A 6,820-nucleotide genomic window follows, 5' to 3' on the forward strand; every position below is an offset into this window, starting at 1 on the left:
GATATAAAGTAAATTAATTATCTAATTACAGGGGTATGAAATGTAAATTTAAAATTAAAATTTTAAAAAATGCGGTGAATGTGAAGGTGTGAGTGAGGAAAGATGTGAGGAGGAGGGGGTGGGAAATGACGTAAGGGGGTGGGGATATCAACCCCCAAAAAAAAAGATGTCATTTTTATAAATATACCCGTATTTATTTTCCATCGGTTTGTAACTAATAATTAAATGTGTAAGTTTATAAACATTTATAAGTGTTACTATTTCTTTCATTTTATTTCCTTAGACATTTATGAGGAAAATCAGTCTTATTTTACTTTCTTTTCCCTCCTAAAAAAACTCAAGAACGCAATTTTTTTTATTTCTCTCTCATTTTCTTCGTAAAAAGAACTCGATAACACAACATTATAGATAATGTTTTGAAATACAAATATTCTCAAACTAACTGAAAAACTAGCTACTGATTGATAAGTTTGTTATTAACTGATAAAATAATCGAGCAACTAATTATCTTATATGTCTATTCTAGAAAAATAAATGATGGCAAATTTGGTATTAAATTGGATTTTAGATATAATGTTGTCATCATTAATTAGCATTAGTGGCAACTGGCAAAACACAATGGGATGCCATGTTTTTGAAGGGACTAATAATCGTAAAAGCTGATTTGCATTATTTTTAGTTACATTTTGTAATAAATTACAAAGCTGTTTTTTGGCTTTTCAAGATATGATGTTCAGTGTTCTTTTTTTATTTAGGGGTTGTTGAATGGTTTGGTATAGAATGATTAAGTGGTCGGAATGATTAAGAAGTTCTCATTATATAGTGCAAAATAAAATATAATTATTTGGTAATTGTTTACAATGAAATTAGGGTGTTGAATGGTTAATGGAGACACATGATGCAAAATCATTCAGAGGATTTTATAACAATTAACAGGTAGATTTTTTTTTTGCCAAACAAGATTTATTTTTTAATTATTCAAAGATTGCTTCTTAGTGAAACTATTAATAAAAGTAAACAAACAACCTAGAGTGAATTGCTTTTGTAATATTTGCATTTGACATTTTATATCAAAATAATTTTCTTTAGAATTCCAAAAAAATAAAAGAATTCGTTTACTTTGGAACGTAAATATATATGGTACTTGCAAAATTAAGGTGAGAATCGTAAGAAGGGATTTCCACTCTTAGGTGCATATTAGGATGAGATACATCGATTAAGCTCCATATCAAATATGATTTATGAGTGAGTTTGAGATTAAAGGTAATCAATGGTCCAGATCCCTTCTTACTCTTCTCACCTTTAACTTTTATTCTCACACGACCCTTCGCCTACTTTTGTATTTGACAAAGTTTAGGTAAATATGGTAACTGAAAAAGTCAGATTCGATACATGTTTTAACAAGTCGTCTTATAAGATTATAAGATTTTTATTTTTTAGCTGTTAACAAGTTTAAAATTGTGAGTTACTAATAACTTTCACCATGGTTTTAAGTTGATTTAAAGGTTGTTGAGTCAATATGCTTCTTCCAATTGTTGGTACATGTTTAAACAACTCGTATCGCATGAATAGAAAAGTATATTTTTGATCTCCTAATAAGTTCATAGTCGTGGTTTTACTAATAATTTGATTAACTTCCACTGTGGTTAAGTTGATTTAAAGGTTGTTGGGTTAATCTGTTCCTTTTAGCTAAGTCGACGTTACAGGCGATCCATGTTCAAGTGCCAAACATCATCGACCATGGTGAGTCCCTACGAGGGGGGATTGTAACATGTTAAGAAGACATCGTGAATTTAAGTGAGAAAATTTATAACAACTAATTCAACATTGAAAATAAGTCAGCCTATTGTTTTGCATTATCTCTCGGTATAAACAAAACAATGTTAAGGAAATGTTCATTTAATAAGTGGTACGTATTTGAGAAGTAAATAAGTTATTCTAACCATTCATCTAATCAACATTTGCAGATTTGACTGTGAAGCACAGGATAATTCCTCGCTTGGTATGCGAAAGATATATATGTAATTTTTCATGACTTTTACAAATAGGTGGCAAACGGACTCATATGTGAATCAGTTAATTAGTTCTTATTTGAATCACACGAGTTTATATGTGAATCACACCAGGGACGAACCCATAATTTTTTTTTCAAATGGTGGCACCATTTGACTATAAGAAAAAACTATAGGGAAAAAATTTCAAAACAATGGCACCGTTTGACTATAAGAAACAAATATATGAATTTTTTTTTCAATCGGTGTCACCATTTTACTAACAAAATGACACTAACAAGATTCGAACTTGGATTTGGGGTGGAATAAAAGCCTTGCAAACCAATTATATCAAATAAAACTTGTTATCATTATAGTTTCAAAATACATACGGTGGCACACAACAGATTAATACGATTGCACCTTTCACGAACCTAAAATTTTTCACCCTTCGACGGAGGAATAATACGGTGGCACGTGCCACCATAACCACCATGGTAGGTTCGTCCATGAATCACACATGTCTATATGTGAATCACCAATGAAATTCATGGGTATAAGAAGAAGTCCTATCAAATAGAAGGCGATGATAAATAGTTGGTCTGAGATGATGATCAGCCACATTGGGATTAAGTTCACATATGACCCGTCTGCCGTCTATTTGTAAACATTACAAAACAACCACCTCTATTTTTCACATAACTGTAAATTTTGACCAATCAAAACCATAATTATTAACCAATCAAATCTGATTTTTACTTCTCAAATATTTATCAATTCTTAAAAAGCTTATAATAATATTATTATGTTATTAATAATTATTTATGCGTACAAAGGTGTAAAGCATACATCTCCATGTATAAAGGAATAATTTCTGGTAGTGTTGCGTAGGGTAGGCTTCACCATCATCATTACACTATTCTCAATCTCAGCAAAGAGATCGAGAATGAGACAAAAATGATTTTAAAAAATAAAAAAATAAAAATAATAAATCATTCTCATTCAACAATTCAGGATTGACTACCTTTTTACTAAATAAAATTGACATGTGATATATGTTTATTGGTTGGTTTAATTATTTTTTTTAAATAAAATTTATCTAATTAAAAAATGATCTTAACCAAAAAAAATTAAAAATTAAAAAATATGCTAAATTTTGTAGTTTTCAATTTCCTATAGATAATTATAATATTGATATATTTTTATGCTTACTTTTATGACTTGTTTTATTTAATTTCAAGTGTATGATAAGATTTTTATAGTTATAGTTATTTTTTAAAATATTTAATGATTTGTTTAAATTATTTTTTATATTTAAAATTTTTATAAAAAAATATATATGAAAAAAAATTAAAATATATAATTTTTATAAGATGTATTTTAGATTGGATTGAATCACGGTTAAATGGAAAAAAAAGGTGAGATTGGGTTGGAGTTGAAGATTGTGTAGGTGGATGAGAGAGAAAGTAATATTTTAATTGAGATTGAGTTGAAAGGGATAGCGAGTAAACATAACAAAGACGTATCGGACCAAAATAGCAAATATTTTGTAACTGCTCGTTTTCATAACTTGTGAAATGTACCATTTATGAAGTAAATCTGATTATGGTAGGATCGACTTATAAAATGTTCTTTCGGCTTATGAATTCTGCTTACTGGCTTTCGAAATGCTCTGTCAAAATTATATTTTATTCCTAAAAAGAGTTTTTTGCAAATTACACAAATGACCCTTGTGAAATCATATAAGTTTTGTTTCATATGGAAAAAAGGTGGGGTAAAAAAGGGAGCAAATTCATCCAAAATGACTAGTTTGGTCATTTTTCTTTAATTTTTTAGTTGTTGTTAGGTCGTGTATGTAAAATTATATTTTATAAACAGATAATGAAAAATTAATACAGTTTTTCATTAAAAAGGAATCCAAAACTTACTGAGAATGTTGACGTATGACGTAACGTTAATTCCATATTTAGAAAGTGTTTTTTATCTGTTAGTTTATAAAGGTTTAAAGCATAGTAATAAGTTATAAATATTAACTTTTACAGATTTCAATGATATGTAATAAATAACTAGTTGTGTACCCGTGCAATGCGGCGGGAGCCGTGAATTTTAACGATTTTGAAGTTTCACTGGTTTAATTAGAGAAGATTTAACGATAATGTAAGTTAAACTTGGTTTTTACATATTAATACAATTTGAATAAATAAGAGTTATGGTTCCAATTACAGTCTATCGATGAAAAAAACTGTATAACAGTTTAAAATCCAATATATTTAAAATTCAACATATTTAGATGACTCCATAAATGTGTTCAATTTACACTAAGAGCAAAAAATAAGAGATCGAAAGCGAGACCGAGAGTTCTAGAGCAATTGAATAGAGATGAATGAGAGAACTTTTAATAACTCATTGTGAATATCAATTTGAATATCACATTGGGGGAATGGAAGAATACATAGAGGTATGAGAGAGTAAAAACACGAGTGAAAGATGTCAAAAGTATATTGAGAACATGAAAAGAAAAAATGTAATAATGTGCATTAGTAACTTGTACTATGTGTTATTTTAATTGTAGATTAAGAGATTTTAAAACTGAATGTATAAAGTATGCATTAAAAATAAATGTATAATACTTTATGCATTAAAAATTGTTTCTTAAGACTTTTAATAAATCTGATTTATAAGGTAGTATAAATACTTTTTTCGTCCTAAAATAAATGTTCATAATTAAAAATAAGAATATATAATTATTACATTTTTTAATTAATAAAAAAATAATTTTAACGTTAGTTATAAAGAAATTTTCTCCATCCTATTATTAAAGTAAAATAAAAAATAAATATTTTATTTTAATATAAACTAAAATAGTAATTTAAACAGTAAACATTATTTTGAAAATATGATTTTTAGGACACAAAACTACACAAAGAATTCACCGGCTTTCTTAAAAGTTGGGTTTTGCCGTTTGTCCTTTTTTCAAAATAAAATATAATGAGATTTCATTGGTTTTACCAACATTAATCGTATTAATTTATTATATATTATTATATTTATTTTGAAATTACAAAAAGTTTTCATTCGATAGAGTTGGTTAGCATGTCTTTTTTTTTTTCATTCAGATCTGAGTTCGAATCTTGTTAGTATCATTTTTTAGTCAAATGATGTTAAGATTTGATTTTTTCCCCTTATATTTGTTTTTAATGATCTAATAGTGATACCGTCTAAATTTATTTTTTATATTTATTTTTTATAGTTAAATGATATTAATTTTTGAATTTTTTTGGATCGGTCTATGTTTCACAACAATGCTTTTCACATGCTTTATTTGTTTTAATAGTAAATAATGATTACTTAAAAGGACAAATTGCATGAAAAAATAATGTATTTTAACTTGATTTTTATTTTGGGTAACGTACTTTAAAAACTGAATTTTGGTACCCAAGATGTAAAGTTTTAAATATTTAAGTATCCGATTAATCGGTCGAAACATTAACTGGTTATCATATTGATGTGACAAGCGATGTGGTATTTAACTCAGTATTACTTGCTGACGTGGTTAGTGACAGAGGTTTTTTTTAATCTAAAATTAGTTTTCAACCGGTTAGTCGAGTATTTAAATGTTTAAAACTTTACATTTTAGATACCAAAATGAAAGTTTTAAAAATAACATTATTCAAAATAAAAATTAAGTTAAAGTACGTTACTTTTTCATACAATTTACCATACTTAAAATTGTATATAAATCTGTTGTTATTTTAAACTATTAGTATTTAAAATGCGCTATCTATAATTTTTTCAAGTTTTTTTATGAAATACAATCATTTTAATAATAAAAAATAAATAATATTAAGGGGATGGAGGTTTGAAATTTTGTTGGTCAAAGATTGTGAAAGAAAAGTTTGAAATCAATATAAAAGTAAACACACATTTGTCCGCCGAAAATAATTTTAGTAAAAGATGTTGAAATCTTTTAAAGACTAATTATAATTTTTTTTTTTTAATTAACCTGGATATCCAACTTACTATACAAGTTAACTAATTCTAAGACGATCACCTACTTTACAGGTAGTTCGAATTCACTGCATTTGAACCTCTATGGTTATAAAAGAATTTTTATTTATCCTTAGATTTGAACATAAGATATACAGACACTTTTGACCGTTTGAGATCAAACTTAAACCAATCAGACATTATCCTTGTGGGTGTTATGTCATATTTTTAATCGACGCCAAATAAGTGAAAGCATTTTTAACATATAAAAAAAAAATGAAAATTCAAAGTCTGAGATTCATTTTGTGTTCCAAACAGATTATCCAAAACTTCCTTTGAAATGAAGAAAAATATAAGAAAGATTTTAAATTTTTCCATATTTAGAGAACCTTATAGAAATTATTACTTAGAAGACGAAAGTAATTTCTTTTATTATCCTCGTGAACAAGAGTTTTTAAAATTAAATGTTTAAAAAAGATAAAATATTTTATTAAATTTATTGAATATTTTAATAATATAATTGATGTTGTAATCTTCAAAATGGATGGTAGATTTTTATTTTTATTTCTTTATTTTTCAAAGTTTTTAGAGGATCTAGAAATGCTCTAACACTGCATTGTAATCGGAAAAGGTTTTTGTTTACAATGAAAATGGACATTTGTAAAATTTGTACAGTTTTGACTTTTAAAGCGTAAAGAATTGTTAAAGTATCGTTTTTAACTGAAATTCCATATTTTTAAAACCGAAAAGTAAATAATGGTACGATTTGTGTGGGTTATCGTTACTGTCCCAACTAAAAAAACCATTACAAATTCCATATTTTGTTCATGAATACGATAGTT

This window comes from Cynara cardunculus, assembly GCF_001531365.2.
Source record: "Cynara cardunculus var. scolymus isolate 2C chromosome LG 13, CcrdV1, whole genome shotgun sequence".
Taxonomy (NCBI): Eukaryota; Viridiplantae; Streptophyta; class Magnoliopsida; order Asterales; family Asteraceae; genus Cynara; species Cynara cardunculus.